Here is a 17,980-nt window from a genome sequence, read left to right as displayed (position 1 = left end):
TGGCAAGGTACACATTGCCATGTCCAAAATCTACAGTGGCATCAGACAATGATGCCTGACCTGGAATCAGATGAAATGACAGACCAACAACCTCCCACCCAAAATAAGTCATTTCAAAATGCATTACAAGAGTTGTAGAAGTAACATAACAATGAATTCTTGTATACATGCACATTGTGCATTGCAAAATCAACACTGCAGCTTCTGTGTGCTGTGTCCTACTCCTGCAACACACTGCTCAGCGCACAGCACAGTAAACAGCCATTGTGTGTGATGCACACCCTGAGCATCACATCTAAGTGACAGACCACATCAAAAACCAAATTAGGCATGTACAGGATCCATAATTGGTCACAGAACATGTGCTGCAGGGACACAGTGCCCACCAGAAGGCAAACAGTGTACACGTGGATATGCAAGGGTGGGAGTACATGTAGTGCATCAGAGTGCAAGTGTGTGGTTCTGCAAGGACATGCACTCCACATATGCATGTGCACTCAAGTGACCATCAGTGTCCTCTACATATCACATGTGAACATTCACCATGTGTACACCCCAACATATCAAACCACAACTATCCCCTCGCACCTGAAAGGTAAACACAACACATGAACAGGCATTGATCAGCAGAACACAACATGTACATAGGATACCACCATTACAATGTCAGAGTTCCCATCACACTGCAGGGCAAGGCAACTATCAAGAACAACCCCCTCCCCCCCTCACAAATGACCATGACCCACTGAACAACTGCACCTGGGTCATCGAGCCTTCAAACCTCAATTCCACCTGGCCACAGGATCACCTTCACACTTCGTCACCATCTCCCACCTTGTGTGTAAAAACATGCCTGCACCCTCAGAATCCACACTAATTTCCAAAATGACAAAATCCAAGCCAGAAAAACGAACCAGAACACCCTCCAGTAGATGACTTGACGTAGCAGTACCTCACAAAGGCCAAGTACTACCACAATGATGCAACAACCAAGGTAGCACAGTAAAACAATGTCACAACAGGATGTGAACCGTGTGTGGTACATGACATAGGATGATGCACCATGATCGGATGTGTACTGTCACAGGTCCCGTGTACAGGCCCGGGAGTGTCACGAAACAACCACCCCCACCGTGTCCCGGGTGCCTGCAAGGTCAAACTCACACAGGCCCCTGAGACCCTGGTGGGGAAGGAGGTTCAGGGATATGCAGTCAGGACAGGTGTTGACACACTGGATGACTGGAATGAGTGGCAGGAGAGGGGAGGAGGAATGACACATGAAACCAGGGAATGCACGAAAATGTACTACCTGCATGAACACATACACAATCTAAACAAACTTGGACATCATTGTCATGGCCTTCTGTAGTCCAGGCTTAGGAGTGGTACGAACCAACCACCCCCTCTAGGGTTTTGGCACCTGCAAGTTCGGGGCTTACACAGGCATCCGCAACCCCAGCGGGGAAAGAGGGTTAGGGAACGTTGCTTGGACAGGTACGGGAAGCAGGTACACCGGGTAGAGGGTACAGGGTTCAAAATTGCATAGGATTCCGGGTGATTAGGGGGGAAAAAACATACCAATTGAACCACACATACATCCATGCATTAGTACACTCCCCAGCAAGCCTATGCAGAGCAGTTTGAAAGAAAAACAACAAGACACTTAGCTCTGGTTTTGAGTACTGGCCTCCTGCCTGCGCACTCTCAGGTCTGGTTACAGGAGCACTGCAATGCTGCAAAGAGAGCCACAGTCAACAACCTGTACGTGCCAATTACACAAAAACACAACACCAAACATGCCCCATAGCAACAAACTACTCTCCAAACAGACAATCTGGTGTAGATGCTTCGTACCCATATGTAACATTACCCCTGTGACGGGTCATACACAGTCAATGCAGTAAGTCAGCCGCCGGTAGTTGCGTGGCAAATGAAATACCAATGTGTCACAATTCACACAACATGCAATGTTCCCTGGGTAAGCAGACAGACCCATATAGCAAACCATGACTTCTGAGCAAGTTGCGTACCACCATGACCGAAAAAAAGTTGGCAGTGCATTTATCATAAAGTACATGGAAATGATATGCACTGCACCCGAGTATGTCCCTTGCTGTATGTCCCTGTGAGCTGCCCCTTTCGATGTCTCGGAAGGCTACATGGTTGATACAAGTGCCTCAATGGACCTTGGTGTACCGGAGAGTATGTGCCACTGCCCCTGCACGTGTCCCAGACAACCTTACAATCAACAGCCATCAGTCCACCAACACATGTGAGCTGCATTGTGTGCTTCAACACCAATATTCGTCTAAGCTCGCCCTCAGTGCTGTGACTAAGCCTGCATGTGCAACTCGCCTGGTGCAAGCTTTGCTGTGTTGTGGCCCCCCTGTGCTGCTCACCTTGCCTGGAGTTCCTTGGAACATGTCAGCAGGTCTAGGATGTAGGTCTGCAATCCCTGTGCCTCTGCTTGTGCACACATGTGCATGTGGGCACCAACAAACGTGTCCAGAATTCCGTCGTCCAATGGGCCATGTCTGCTGGCAAAGATGCTCTGGAGGCTCATCCCCCTGCAGAAAGGGCATGAAACACATGATTAATGCTTCAAAGTCATCTGTGTGTGTCTCATCAGGCATCTCATTACTTGACCATGTCAGAGAGTCACATCATAAATCACACCATCAGTCCATCTTCCACATCCAAAGTGTGGAACACTATCTACAGCATGAAATGCAACAAGCACGTGTACAGTAAAGATAAGAAACATACTTCACAATGCATAGCAATTAATGTACACATTAATCATGACACACCCCATCTAGCAAAAGCTGCACAGTGGACAATAACACCAAAATCATCCCCACTAGGGGTGTCAACACAAGTCACACAGCACCAGACATGCCACAGATATGACAGTCCAAAGCCCCACCGAACCATCCTTGCAAGCCCATGGATAAGGGAGGCAGGAGTGGCATATGTGAGTCAAGGACCCCAAGCAGCAAACACATACACAAGACAAGCCTGAAGGGCCCATCTGGAACAGACAGTGGATGCCTTCAAAAGCCACAAAGCACCGCACGGTCACATGAAAGCACACAAGACAAGCAATTTTAAACTAAATCAACTATTAACTAATTACACTAACAATGGAAAACCTACATTACCTAATTAAACTAACTATCAAACAGAAACTTAACTAACTAAACTAAAAGAAAAATCAAAAATGGCCACATACGACCCGGGGGGAGGGGAGGCACCCAGGAGGGGGGAGGTACAGGGTGCTGCTCAACATCCACATGCGATGATGCTGAGCCAAAAAAAAAACCTCCATGGGCTCAACGCCTGCACAGCCTACCTATGTGGGAGATAAATGGTCGTCCAAGTCTGGCTCATCCTGGAAAGGAGGACGTGGCACAGTAGCCTGGCCACGCCTAGCCACAGCTTGCCCCTCGTCGGCAGCAAGTCTGCCGGACGGGTGAGCCTGGTTCTGTGTGGCGATGTGACGTAGGTCTGCATGCAGAACCTCACGTGATACACGTGCTTCCTCTTGCAAGGTAGCACGTGTAACACAGAATTCCTCCTGCAAGGCCTGGCTGGACAACCGCTGCACCTCCCGGCAAGCCTGTAGCTCAGCCGAGATGGTACGCTCAAGCTGTGCAAACCTCTCCTCTGCCTGCTGCCTCTGGGACATCATAAGGACACCCAGAGTGGATCTGAGGGAAGCATACTCCTCCCTCAGGGCATCCATGTGCGCCTCTGCGTGAGCAGCAATTGCTTGACGCAGAGACGACATTTCAGCCTGGCGTGCCCTGTCTGAGGCCGCCATGCCCAGCCTGAGCGAGCGGGCCGTGGACCGTGCCGCCTGCTGCTGGAGAAGCACCTGCCTAGCAGGGGGAGCACAGATCGGGCCACACGCTCCATGCTCTCAGCGATGTTCTCCATTGCTGCCCCCTGCCGTTCGGAATTGGCAGTCATGTCTTGCTCCCACTCAGTATACATGCCCCCGTCGACGTGATGTCCCAGGCACATCAGTGACTGGTGTGGAGGGTGCCCCTGCGTTCCGATCCACCACGGGTGGAGGAACCAAGACTGTCTGATCCCTCAGTGCAGGGGTCCCAGACAGAGGAGTGTCCACATAAGAATCACTCACCCATGACACATGGACTTGATGCTCATCCAACTCAACATGGACGTCAGAGTCGTCATCAAGGCTGTACTCATAGGCAGCCAGAGACAAGATGGACTGCAGCACTTGGGGGGTTTCGTGGCCTACCACCCCACGACCACCACTAGTGCCGGGTTGATGTGGTGGTAACAGCCCTGTGTCTGGCATGACAACACCATCCTCCGCCTCCATTGCGTCATCACCTGAAAAATAGAGAGAAAAAAGGTCACTACATATGTCAGAAGCACACAACACACACACACCGACAGCAAACGCATCCGGCAGACATGTGACACACAACACATAACCTGGCATGCAATCTGGGTCAACTTTGAATAGCTTCTGTGATCAGACCTGTTGAAAGGTGGCAGTTTCCATGGAAGTGGGTCTATGCAGTGCAGAAAATGTGTACGCCACTCACTACCTACATGTACAAGGACTCCATGGTGTGTGCCAGGAAATGTGAAGGCAGTGCAATGTCAAATTCAGACATCACGTGCATTGTGCATTCAATGTGTACCATATCTACAAGCCAAGCACCCCTCCACCCCAGTACCAAAGCAGGGGTGCCTAGCATGGTATCAAAAGGCTGACCATACACCTGTGTATTGACAGGCAGTGTTGACTGGCATCAACAGCTTAATGTGATTCAAGTGACAACACTGCAAATGATGCTGGGACAGTAAGCAGGACACATGATGAAAACTCTGGATTCCGCCCATGTGTGAAGAAGACACAACAACAGTTGGACAGAGTCATTGGCCATTGAACAGGCTGAGGCCTGTGAGCCACACAGATTGACAGACCCTAAACCTGTGTGCAACGCAGGACTGAGCCACAGTTGACATGGGAAGGCTGATGAGATGGCAGGCAATGTATGTAACCAAGGACTTGTATTACAGTGATCATCCAGTCACGGACACATAGGGGCATGCGTGCAATGCACATGGAACATGAATGGGCACTCATGTCCCTGCAGGACATCTGACCTATGCACAGTACAAGTGAGATACCCTGCATCGAGTACTAAGGCTGTACCACACGCATATGTCTGGCAGATTCAACGCTGGAAGTTAGCATCTACACAGGACACATGAACAAGAAAGTACACATTGGCAAGATTGAAGCAGACCAGTACAAAGGTGGAACTGGGGTGCAGAGTGGCGGAGGAGGGGCAAGGGAGCATGCCTACATGGAGTGCCCGCATGCAGGCAGAGGAGACATGCATGTCGGAAGCATTGCATTACTTACACATCAGAACCATGTACACGTCACATGTAGCGGCAATCATGCACAACACATCCCAAAAGTGAAACGCACACGTCCTCAACAAACACGCATCAACACTCACTGGACTGTGCATCAAAGTCCAGCATCTCTCCCACTCCTTCGACCAATTCAGGTGGTATGAACTCCGCAACAAGAGCCTCATGCGGAGTGAGCTCTTCCTCCTCTGGTGCAGGCCCACAGCCAGTCACCAGAGTCAAGTTGTAATTAGAGGCACGCTTAGCCTTAGTGCTGCGTTTGATGTCATTCCAACGCTTCTTGCACTCTTGCGCTGTGCGCACCTCATGGCCGAATGAACTGACATGTTCCGCAACATACTTCCAGTGGGTGTCACGTTGTGCAGCCGTAGTCTGACTATTGGCACCCACTAGCATGTCACGGCTGTGGCCCCGCACGTAGTCCACGAGGAAGTCCAGTTCCTGCTTACAGAAAGGCTTCTTCCTCGATGTGCAGGAGGTCGTGGCTGTGTGTGGGGTCCCAGCCTGTGCTGCAGGTGCAACCTTCCTCCTCTTGGACTGTGGCACAGACCCTGGCTGGCTAATGCCGTCCTGACCAGTATGGCCAGTGGGTTCGGTGGATTGAGCCAAGGGAGTGGCAGGTGGAGGGATGACCAAAGGCCTGACTTGTGTCAGTGGCAGCTTGGTGCCCACTAATGGACCCTGCGCAGCAACATCAGCTGTGGCAGGGTCATTGAACGCAACGGTCCTGGTTGGCAGACTCACAACCGGGGTGCTCTTGGGTGCATCTGCTCCTGCACTTGCCAACACCCGGCTGTTCGGGGCAGCAGATGACATGACTGCCCCAGGGACACGTGTCTTGGTCTGAGCAGCCCGGCCTGCCCCTCTGGTTTCCCCCCTGACCTGTTGGAGATCTACCAAGGGCTCTTCAAGTGCCAACGCAGCCTGCGCTGGCAGACCCTGAGCCTGGGTGGCGGTGTCCACAGCTGCACCTGCAGCTACCACTACCCTTGGGCCTGTGGCAGTCGATGGAACGGACTGCCGGGTCAAATGGGTGCCAGTGCCAGATGCAGGAGCTGCATCCCCCGGAACCACAGGGGGTGGTGGCATGACTGCACCGACACATGGCACAACATTGTTCTCAAGTGGCGCACCCCTGCCTCTTCCCCCTCTGTGGCCGCCCTGGACACCCTGGAGTCCCCCTACTCCCTGGTCACCACGCCCACGTCCCCGACCACGCCCGCCATGAGGAGGACACCCAGCTGAGGCACCCCTCACCTTTGGTGGCCTCCCAACCATGGCACAGATGTAGTAGTGCTGGCACAGATGGAGTGGTGCCAATGGGAGGTGTACACCACAATTGACCTGGGCAATTGGGGTGAAGGGGGTGGGAAGCAAGATGTTAACAGCCCCCCTGCACCTGCAAAGCTGTATGTGACCCCGGTGATGTGGTGACGGGTCACGCAACGCTCAGGCACCCCAAAACTGCAGTAAAACCGTGCACGCAAGCATGCAGCCTACATGCGTGGATTCAACCTCCCGCAGTACGCGGTGGCACCCAGTAACACGAATAACGCGTACGCGTTGGACACGCAGGCTACTATGAGATCGAAAATGGGCGCGATACACAGGGGCACCCGCAGTGGGAAAAAGAGCGTGTGCGGCTCACCGTCTGACTAGCGCGATGCAGAAAAACATGCATAGCCAATACCCCCACCAAAAGAAGAGATACGTCCTTGATAGCTGTGAAGTTGTGATGGCGCGCGAAACAACAGGAAGCAGCAACACACGTCGGTCTCCACGAAAGGCACGTACAGCGAACTGCTGGGCCCGCTCACCTTTAACCCGTGCTGAGGGAAACGCACGCGCGCGTCACCTCACTTACGCACATGGGCCCTTTCCTCGTATTACACGCGGACGTGCAGTTTTTCACGTGCGCTGAAATGCCCATGCACGCCTGTGCGCGTCACGTCACAGGGGCGCTTGCGCTTCAGGGGCCTTCTGTCCAATGAAATTGCGTATGCGTGCAGACACGCTTACGCGCTAAGGGCCTTTCCTCGAATTACACGCTGACGTGCCGAATTTTCACGTGCCAAATCACTCCGAATCAAGCTGGCCACGCGTAAGCACACGGAAGACCACGCTCCTGCCTAGAAGGCCGAACTACTGCCCCCCAGAGCCCCGAGCACGCTCCCACCTGCCATCTGCTGCTGCCTGACTGCCTGCTGCCCACGTGCCCTGCCATTTGCTGCCTGCACATCAGCCAGGGGTGCTGTTGCTGTGACCACCCCTACTGGAACCAAAGACTCCTGACTGGGATTCCATCGCTCCACAGCCCAGCCCCAGGACCCAGTTGCCCACCCACTCCTGCCTCTGGGGTTGTCATGTCGGGCACTGCAACATCTGGCACCACTGACAACCCCCGGCCAGAGAGGCAGAGGGGCACCAGCTTCAGTGCCACCGAAGTTGGTGTCCTGGTGGAGCAAGTCCTGGGGCAGTATGATGCCCTCTTCGGAAGTTCCCGCGCCAACAAGGAAGGACGGACTCGGATCTGGACTGACATCGTGACTGCCCTCAACGCGGAGGGGGTGGCAGTCCGCGACTTCCAACATGTCAAGAAGCGCTGGGAGGACTTCAGGTCCAGGACCCTGAACAAGGCCCGGCGCCTCTTGAAGGCAGCGGATGCCAAGGGGCGCCGGGGCCACTTGTCGGAAGATCAGATGAGGGTCCTGGAACGCATATCCCCAGCGCTCCACGTCCAGGTCCTTGAGAGGCAGACCTGTCTGGAGTCGAGCGGTAACTGTACATGCATCCTGATTGTGAGCTGTGCGTGTGGTGATGTTTCAGTAGTGTGCAGGTTGCACATCTGTTTGTATGGGTTCGAGTATGGGTGGGGGTGTACAGGGCCGTGGGGCTAACACATGCGAGGGCTGTAATGTATGAGACATGGATGGTGCTTGTGTGTGTAGGCTTGCATGCCAAATGCAGTTGTGTGGGCACACATGTTTGGATGAATGTGTATGTAAGTAGACATCTTCGTGATGTCACACATTTATGTTGTTTTCAGCTGCATGTATCAGCACTGTGTACATGTGCATTTGTGTGTATTCGACAAGGGTGTAACAGTGATGCAACATGGATGCATGTGACAGCCGGATGTGGAAGCCTGATTGGCAGTTGTGACATGGATGCCCATCCGAATACTGCGACACTTGGCAGAGGTGTACACATGCATGCAAGTGTGGTGTTGTGTGTACATGTGTGGTGCACTTCCTGTGTTGCATGTGATGTCTGGCTCAGCTTTGCCTGCTCCTGCTGTTGTATGGGTATGGATGGTGCTGGCAGTTGCGATATGGCTGTGGTATGGCTCATGTGTGCGAGTTGAAATGACATGTGTGTTGGGGATTGTGATGGCATGTCAGAGGTTTGCCAATGCCACACATGTACAACTGTCATGTGTGTATGTGTCCATTGTACAGTGCCCTGATGCCTGTGTTTTATTTCTCCCTGTCTGCAGCGTCAACTGATGAAGAGGGCGGAGAAGGTGCTGTGGAGCACAGCGGTGGGGATCCCACCGCCAGCCGGAGATGCATGGCCCGGCTCCCCTCCCATGTTGTCATCTCGTCGGGGAGTGAGGAGTCCGGTGCCGCATCCCAGGCCGCAGCTGCCGGGGGGCGGTCCAAGAGGCGGAGGTTGGAGTTGGACTCCTCGGCAGCAGAAGGGGCAGCTGGGACCCCACAGGGCCCAACGGGGGAAGATGGCAGGGAGTCATCCAGGTTGGTGGGGGGTTTGGTGGAGGAGGAGGCGGTGCAAGCAACAGAGACGGGGTCTGGAGGTGGGGATCCCACTGGTGCTAGTGGTGCACTGCAGGACCAGGGACAGGAGGCAGCACAGGCCGCCGCGGAGGTGCCTGTGTGCAATCCTGTCCCTGATCCTGTCTCTGCATCATCTTGCACCAGCAGGGATGCCTACGTCCAGACCCGTTTTTAGGCAGGGGATGAGCAAACGACAACTGGCCTTTCTCTGCCTGCGGACGTGGTTATCCGGGTCCGGGTTGAGCCTGTCCTGACTGGTGTGGCGTTGCGTCAACGGGCCATGCGAGGTGACCTGCAGTCTTTTCATGAGGAGACTGCACGTCATCTCGAATGGCTCGTTGACCACGTCAGTCTGCTGGGACAGGTCACCCAGTCCGGATTCCTCCGTTTGCTGGGGCTTGCTATGACCCCCTCCTCAACTGAACCCCCTACGCGCCAGTCGTCCTCCGTGCCATCTTCCCACCCATCAGTCACCTGGGTGCCCTGTGGAACTGCCTCTGACGGTGCGGCCAGGCTGGTGGAGGAGGCATCCCTGCCACAGTCGGGAGTCGGACGTCCAGCAGGGGTGGCCACATCAACGACTGCACCCCAGCCGGCGGAGGATGTGCAGGCAGCAGGAGGCAGTGCACGGGCAGAGGCACAGCAGCAGCAGCAACGTGGTGGGAGCCATGAAGGCTCGGGGCTTCAACATCGGAGGGGCAGGCATCGGCCAGAGGGCAGGAGGACCCAGGACAGAGAGTGTCTTCCGTGTGGCAGCGGTTGGGCCACACCATAGATGCGGAGCGGCAGCAGGCGGAAGTGGCACGGCTCACAATGGTCAGGGCGGAGAACTCCATGCGGAGGGCCCTGAGGCGGGCCGAGTGCCTCGAGGCAATCCGCAGGGGGTTGGAGGTGGACACGGCGACGGCCCTGCGGACCCTCTGGGCCATGGAGGAGGACCACCTCTGGGACATTGAGCAGGAGTTCGATGATGCCCTGGCCCGGGACATCCAAAAGTGAGCCGTCAGACTAGCCCGCTGCCCTTGTACATAGGTATGTAGGTAGTGTTAGGTTTCCTTTGTTTTTTACTTTATTTTGGACCTTTTGGACATTGGCCACATTTTTGTATATAGTTTATTTTATTAGTTAGTGTAGTTAGATAGGTTTCATTTCTTTTGTTGGGATAATGGACCCTGGCTTGTTCGTCTGTACATAGTTCACTGTTGGATTTTATTTTTCTTTCACAATTTACCCATGGAGCAATGGCTTTCAATTATTATTTCCCATTGGATTTTCTTTTGTGGACAGTGACTTTGGACACCATTACTTTGGATTATGATTTTTGGTTTTGCTTTTTTTCACAGACATGCTTGTTTTCATTTTTGTACAGTCCCATTTCTGTTTCTTTATTTTTGATTCTATTTATGTTTCCTTTAATACATATTTTTTAATCAAACTTCAATGTGTAGTATTATCTCATTGGTTTCATGCATATCATGATATGGGTTTTGAGATTCACTGACACCCATTGGGTGTATGTGAGGGACATGTGTTTGTTTCGAAACTTGCAATTGGTTTTCTGTCATGTAATTGCCAATTATGAGTGGGTGGATGCAATACTTGTGTGGGTGTTTTGCATTTGGAGGCTGACCATAGGGACCATGGATCTAGATTGTGATGACATGTTGGCTGGGGAACATGAGTTGGGGCCTGCTGGCAGGTGCCCCACAGTGCTGGGGGGCGGGGGGGTTGGGGAACATGATTTGGACATGGGTGGGGGCCTGCTGGCAGGTGCCCCACACTGCTGGGGGGTGGGGGTGGTGGGAGACATGGGTGGGGGCCTGCTGGCAGGTGCCCCACAGTGCTGGGGGGTGGGGGTGCAGGGGGACATGAGTTGGACATGGGTGGGGGCCTGCTGGCAGGTGCCCCACAGTGCTGGGGGGTGGGGTGGTGGGAGACATGAGTTGGACATGGGTGGGGGCCTGGTGGAGTGTGCCCCTGCACTGCTGGGGGGGTGGGGGTGGTGGGAGACATGGGTGGGGGCCTGGTGGAGTGTGCCCCTGCACTGCTGGGGGGTGGGGTTGGTGGGAGACATGGGTGGGGGCCTGGTGGAGTGTGCCCCTGCACTGCTGGGGGGTGGGGGTGGTGGGAGACATGGGTGGGGGCCTGTCGGAGGGTGCCCCTGCACTGCTTGGGGTGGGGGTGGTGGGAGACATGGGTGGGGGCCTGCTGGCCGGTGCCCCACAGTGCTGGGGGGTGGGGGTGCAGGGGTACATGATTTGGACATGGGTGGGGGCCTGCTGGCAGGTGCCCCTCAGTGCTGGGGGGTGGGGGTGGTGGGAGACATGATTTGGACATGGGTGGGGGCCTGCTGGCAGGTGCCCCACAGTGCTGGGGGGTGGGGGTGCAGGGGTACATGAGTTGGACATGGATGGGGGCCTGCTGGCAGGTGCCCCACAGTGCTGGGGGGTGGGGGTGGTGGGAGACATGGGTGGGGGCCTGGTGGAGGGTGCCCCTGCACTGCTGGGGGGTGGGGGTGCAGGGAGACATGCATTGTTGATCAGTAGTGCAAGGTGACATGTGGCTTGGCTGGGGGCATGCCCATGGTGGATGGGCTGCCTGCGGGACATGAGCAGGGGTGCAGGGTAGTCCCCCGTGGTGTGGGCTGCCTGCAGGGGCTGTGGAGGTTGTAGAGCGAACACCTGGGAGGACCCACACGGCCAATTCACGTGTAGTACTCCCCAGGACCCCTGAAATACACGTACCCTGCTGAAATCGCGTGTGGAACTTCCCGCGCACCCCTGAAATACACGTACCCTGCTGAAATCGTGTGTGGAACTTCCCACGCACCCCTGAAATACACGTACCCTGCTGAAATCGCGTGTGGAACTTCCCGCGCACCCCTGAAATACACGTACCCTGCTGAAATCGCGTGTGGAACTTCCCGCGCACCCCTGAAATACGCGTACCCTGCTCGCACGGGGCCAATCGCGTGTGGAACTTCCCACGCACCCCTGAAATACATGTACCCTGCTGAAAGCACATATGGAACTTCCCGCGCACCCCTGAAATACACGTACCCGGATGAAATCGCGTGTGGAACTTCCCGTGCACCCCTGAAATGCACATACTCTGCTGAAATCGCGTGTGGAACTTCCCGCGCACCCCTGAAATACACGTACCCTGCTGAAATCGCGTGTGGAAGTTTCCGCGCACCCCTGAAATACACGTACCCTGCTGAAATTGCGTGTGGAACTTTCTGCGCACCCCTGAAATACACGTACCCTGCTGAAATCGCGTGTGGAATTTCCCGCGCACCCCTGAAATACACGTACCCTGATGAAATCGCGTGTGGAACTTCCCGCGCACCCCTGAAATACACGTACCCTGCTGAAATCGCGTGTGGAACTTCCCACGCACCCCCGAAATACACGTACCCTGCTGAAATCGCGTGTGGAACTTCCCGCGCACCCCTGAAATATACATACCCTGATGAAATCGCATGTGGAACTTCCCGCGCACGCCTGAAATACATGTACCCTGCTGAAATCGTGTGTGGAACTTCCCGCGCAACCCTGGAATACGCGTACCCTGCTGAAATCGCGTGTGGAACTTCCTGCGCACCCCAGTAATACACGTAGCCCGCTTGCCGTGCTGGTACAGGTTTAGCGCAGCCCTTTGCGCTGGATTGGGGATTTTGATGGCTTTTCCCTGCGCGAGAGGCGTTCTTGGGGGCGTAACTGGCACTGCTGCAGGGTCGCTGCGCCACTGTGCGCCACGGCTGGTTTTGGTAGCTGGAATCCATGAATACGCTGTGCGCGGAAATGGATTTTAGCGCACACGGCTGGCGCAGGGATTCGCACGCGCACACTGTGTGCCAGCAACGTGCGCCACTTGTGTGCTGATTTCTATGAATTACCCCCTATCTGTCACAACGTGTGGACAGTGAGTGGGGGACAGAATAACTTTTATTTGGGAAATGACATAATGCACAGAATGTTTATGGTGCTAGACTTCCTAAATCACAAAGGTGGTCCAGATTGGGGGGACCTGCACCTGATTTGAAGACAAACAAAAAGCTTATTGTTGCGCATAGATGGTAAAATATGCAATTGACTTTCAGGTGAAAAAGGATGTTACCATTCCTACATTTACCAGGCAAGTTACAATAATGCTAAAACACAGAAAAGGACAAAAGATGAGGGATTCTGGTGCATTTGTATGCCTAAATGAATCTATGAGGCTGAATAGGCTAGAATGTGAATTTAAGCCACTGGTAGAGATTGAGGACGGAGCCATTAAAATCCTGGTGGACAATAAAGGCTGCCAGGATATTCATTTAGAGGACAATTAAGTGTTAGGAATGTCAATACAAAAATCTCATTATAATGCAGATTTCAATAATGCAGTGATTCTGAATATCCCTGAGAGATATGTGAATGCGCAGGGTGAGTTGCCAGAGTCTTTGGATTCTCAGCCTAAAGAATATTTAAAATTCAGTCTGTGTATCCTTATGAATCACGTGAGACAGTGTGCTGTCACCAAGATAATTGCATCCTATTTGATGTAAAGGAAAATAAAACAGAAAAACAGCATATTGAAATGGAAGTCATATTCCAAAATATTTAATGTGTGAGCTCTCCAAAGAGATACAACCACAGGGCTAGAGGAGAGCACAGAGGTTCCTCCATTAGAGGATTTCCCCGAATTCCAGGCAGGAATTGAAAATACTTGCAAAAGTTCCTACGGTTCATTTTGATTATAAACTGTTGTAAATCTTCCATTCAATTTCGAATGTATGCTTTTGCTCAATCCATTGCTTGTGATTGCTAGTATCTTTCCAGTGTTGCTCCAGTAAAGAATTGTTTTTGTTTCAAGATTTTTATACACATTCATTGTTTTATTCAGCCATTGTCGGGTGTCATTTTAACATTGCAATTGTTTCAAATCAGTTTTTCACTCTCCTTTGAGGAGGGCAAGTTATATTTGAATTTCGTTTCCAGATTCATATTCCTAACTGCGTGCTTCTTCCTTATATCCATTCAGCATTGATCATTTGTGGGTTGAGGGAACATTGCATGGGGAAATCCTAACTTGAGTGCTATCTTTCAAAAAATCCAAACGTGTTTCTTTTCCCTTGTGTTTCCTATCTGTGTTACTAAAGCGTTGAATTAAGTGCATTGCCTACATTCCAATTATTATTATCATCAGATTAGTGATTGCTGCCCCATTTATTAACACGTGTATGATTTCTTTTGAATTTCTAAATAAATAAATAAATATTACCTTTACTCACCAATCTGGTTCCTGGTCCACCGTGACCCGGGGTATTTGAAAATGGGGTGTGATATGAGTGGTGTATCTCTCAAATATTGAATCTATATATAAATAAATAAGAATTTCAGTCGTGCGCTGCATACTAGGCTGAGACCAGGGTGTGTCGCCTGATTGAAATCCTTAAAACTAAGAAGGTGAGGTCACAGAAAAACAGTATAAAAGAATGCCATACAGTGGCTAAGTCAGATGATGCGGTGAAGTGTATCTTCACAATGACTGTGTATAATGTGTCAGGGTGAAATGCGAGGTGAAGATGAGAAGCAGTCCCTAGAGATTTATTTGGACCCCAAGAAAAATTGGCAGACAGAAATAGATGAAAACACATTACATTTTCATTTAAAAGAAGAAAAATGCAAGCCACCTGTCACCCCAGAGATGAACTCAGAAAAAGACATTTCAACCCTTTCTGAAATACAAATGGGAGATGGGCAGCCATGGATTCCTATCCGTGTAAATGGTAATTCTGAAATGATAGAAGCCTCTTTAGCACTTGAGCAGGAAAGAAGTTTCATTTATGAGAAGATACTCCAGCAAATAATTGACAGGGAGGAGATCCCAACATTCAGAATAAAATATCAACAAATTTTTGTTTTGGGTTGGATGATCCAGACTCAGGCAATAGAGTCATAGGAAGATGCATGTTAAAAATCACCATTGGCGCGAGAACTATCTGTCACAACGTGTGGACAGTGAGTGGGGGACACAATAAATTTTATTTGGGAAATTACATTATGCACAGAATGTGTATAGTGCTAGACTTCCTAAATCACAAAGTGTGGTCCGGATAGGGGGGACCTGCACCTGATTTGAAGACAAACGAAAAGATTATTGTTGCGCATAGATGGTAAAATATGCAATTGACTTACAGGTGAAAAAGGATGTTACCATTCCTGCATTTACCAGGCAAGTTACAATAATGCTAAAACACAGAAGGGGACACACGATGAGGGATTCTAGTGCATTTGTATGCCTAAATGAATCTATGAGGCTGCAAGGGCTAGAATGTGAATATAAGCCACTGGTAGAGATTGAGGATGGAGCCCTTAAAATCCTGGTGGACAATAAAGGCTGCCAGGATATTCATTTAGAGGACAATTCAGTGTTAGGAATGTCAATACAAAAATCTCATTATACTGCAGATTTCAATAATGCAGTGATTCTGAATATCCCTGAGAGACATGTGAATGTGCAGGGCGAGTTGCCAGAGTCTTTGGATTCTCAGCCTAAACAATATTTAAAATTCAGTCTGTGTATCCTTATGAATCAAGTGAGACAGTGTGCTGGCAAGAAGATAATTGCATCCTATTTGATGTAAAGGGAAATAAAACAGAAAAGCAGCATATTGAAATAGAAGTCAATATTCTAAAATATTTAAATGTGTCAGCTCTCCAAAGAGATACAGCCACAGGGCTAGAGGAGAGCACAGAGGTTCCTCCATTAGAGGATTTCCCCGAATTCCAGGCAGGAATTGAAAATACTTGCAAAAGTTCCTACGGTTCATTTTGATTATAAACTGTTGTAAATCTTCCATTCAATTTCGAATGTATGCTTTTGCTCAATCCATTGCTTGTGATTGCTAGTATCTTTCCAGTGTTGCTCCAGTAAAGAATTGTTTTTGTTTCAAGATGTTTATACACAATCTTTGTTTTATTCAGCCATTGCCGAGTGTCATTTTAACGTTGCAAGGGTTTCAAATCCGTTTTTCACTCTCCTTTGAGGAGGGAAAAATAGATTTGAATTTCGTTTCCAGATTTATATTCCTAACTGTGTGCTGCTTCCTTATATCCATTTAGCATTGATCATTTTTGGGTTGAGGGAACATTGCAGGGGGAATTCCTAACTTGAGTGCTATCTTTCTGAAAATCCAAAAGTGTTTCTATTCCGTAGTGTTTTCTATCTGTGTTACTAAAGGGTTGAATTAAGTGCATTGCCTACATTCCTATTGTAATTATCATCACATTGGAGATTGCTGCCCCATTTATTAAAACATGTATGATTTCTTTTGAATTTCTAAATAAATAAATAAATATTACCTTTACTCACCAACCTGGTTCCTGGTCCATCGTGACCCGGGGTATTTGAAAAGGGGGTGTGATATGAGTGGTGTATCTCTCAAATATTGAATCTATATATAAATAAATAAGCATTTCAATCGTGCGCTGCATACTAGGCTGAGACCAGGGTGTGTCGCCTGATTAAAATCCTCAAAACTAAGAAGTTGAGGTCACAGAACAACAGTATAAAAAAATGCCATACAATGGCTAAGTCAGATGATGCGATGGAAGTGTATCTTCAGAATGACTGTGTACCTAGTGCCACTGTCATTCTAATGTGTCAGGGTGAAATGCGAGGTGAAGAGGAGAAGCAGTCTCTAGAGATTTATTTGGACCCCAAGAAAAAAGGGCAAACAGAAATAGATGAAAACACATTACATTTTCATTTAAAAGAAGAAAAATGCAAGCCACCTGTCACCCCAGAGATGAACGCATTTCAACCCTTTCTGAAATACAAATGGGAGATGGGCAGCCATGGATCCCTATCCGTGTACATGCTCATTCTGAAATGATAGAAGCCACTTTAGCACTTGAGCAGGAAAGAAGTTTCATTTATGAGAAGATACTCCTGCAAATAATTGACAGGGAGGAGATCCCAACATTCAGATTAAAAAATCAACACATTTTTGGGTTGGATCATCTGGACTCAGGCAATAGAGTCATAGGAAGATGAATGTTAAAAATCATCATTGGCGCAAACACTATCTGTCACAACGTGTGGACAGTGAGTGGGGCACAGAATAACTTTTATTTGGGAAATGACATTATGCACAGAATGTGTATGGTGCTAGATTTCATAAATCACAAAGTGTGGTCCAGATTGGGGGACCTGCACCTGATTTGAAGACAAACGAAAAGCTTATCATTGCGCATAGATGGTAAAATGTGCAATTGAATTACAGGTGAAAAAGGATGTTACCATTCCTGCATTTAACAGGCAAGTTACAATAATGCTAAAACACAGAAAAGGACAAAAGATGAGGGATTCTGGTGCATTTGTATGCCTAAATGAATCTATGAGGCTGAATAGGCTAGAATGTGAATTTAAGCCACTGGTCGAGATTGAGGACGGAGCCATTAAAATCCTGGTGGACAATAAAGGCTGCCAGGATATTCATTTAGAGGACAATTCAGTGTTAGGAATGTCAATACAAAAATCTCATTATACTGCAGATTTCAATAATGCAGTGATTCTGAATATCCCTGAGAGACATGTGAATGTGCAGGGCGAGTTGCCAGAGTCTTTGGATTCTCAGCCTAAACAATATTTAAAATTCAGTCTGTGTATCCTTATGAATCAAGTGAGACAGTGTGCTGGCAAGAAGATAATTGCATTCTATTTGATGTAAAGGGAAATAAAACAGAAAAGCAGCATATTGAAATAGAAGT

This window comes from Ambystoma mexicanum, chromosome 7p (genome assembly GCF_040938575.1).
Source record: "Ambystoma mexicanum isolate Mex_15411 chromosome 7p, UKY_AmexF1_1, whole genome shotgun sequence".
In the NCBI taxonomy this organism is placed as follows: Eukaryota; Metazoa; Chordata; class Amphibia; order Caudata; family Ambystomatidae; genus Ambystoma; species Ambystoma mexicanum.
The sequence above is the reverse complement of the archived record's forward strand: the minus strand, read 5'-3'. Positions refer to the sequence as shown.